Raw genomic sequence first — 1,138 nt, 5'->3', positions numbered from 1 at the left:
CTATCTACTCTATCATAGGCCTTTTCTGTCTAGAAAAGCTAAATACTTCTTCCTACCATCCTTTCTCGCTCTCCTTATCACTTCATTTACTACATACATGTTATCCTCACCTGTTCTATCCTTCCTAAACCTATTCTGTTCCTCACCCATTACCCTATTTCTTTCTATCACTTCACTCAGTCTTTCATTCAACACACCACAGAATATCTTACACACTGAATCACACACTGCTATTGGTCTATAGTTCTTAATTTCCTTCCTACTTTTACTACCTCCTTTATGTACAAGTGTCACTCTACTTTCATTCCAGGTTGCAGGCACTCTTTCATCCCTCCAAATCCTTCCAAACAATTCATGCAGCCCCTCAATCACTCCTCGACCACCCTCTCTGTAAAATTCATTCAGAATCCCATCGATACCCGAGCCTTACCTCTCTTTAATTTCTTTACATACCTTTCAATCTCATCCATACTGATCTCTTCATTCATTCCTTCCTCTATTTTCCTACCTAGGGTGATGTTTCCTAAGTTCCTAGCTGGCTCATTCACTCCTCCGATAGCTTTCCAGTACTCTTCTATCTCTCTAATCATTTCCTCCCTTTCCCTAATTCTCCTTCCATTCACTACTAACTCTTCTACATGGTCTACTTTATTATTTCACACAACCTGAGAAATCTCTATTTTAAAAATGGTCCCAAAATACCAGCATACTGGCCGAAAAATCCTCAAACGGTCCAAAATACATCACTACTTGCCAAAAAACCGCTAAAAATGGTAAAAAACTAGCAAAGCCCAAAAACAGGCCCTAAAAATGGTCAAACTAGCAAAAAATGGCCCGTCCTAAAAAATGTACCACCCTTAAAAACGTACTAAGTCGAAAATACTCGAAAGAGTCTCCAGAGATCAGGCAGATGCATATTGGAGCTAAAATGAAATACAAGAGTCTCCCTAGACTTTTATTCAACAATTCATTACATTATTACATTTTCAACTTAATAAAAACAATGAATAAAAAATAGACAGTAAAAATATAAAGAGAGAGAGAGAGAGAGAGAGAGAGAGAGAGAGAGAGAGAGAGAGAGAGAGAGAGAGAGAGAGAGAGAGAGAGAGAGAGAGAGAGAGAGAGAGAGAGAGAGAGA

This window comes from Portunus trituberculatus, chromosome 36 (assembly GCF_017591435.1).
Source record: "Portunus trituberculatus isolate SZX2019 chromosome 36, ASM1759143v1, whole genome shotgun sequence".
Taxonomy (NCBI): Eukaryota; Metazoa; Arthropoda; class Malacostraca; order Decapoda; family Portunidae; genus Portunus; species Portunus trituberculatus.
Note: the sequence above shows the minus strand (reverse complement) of the source record.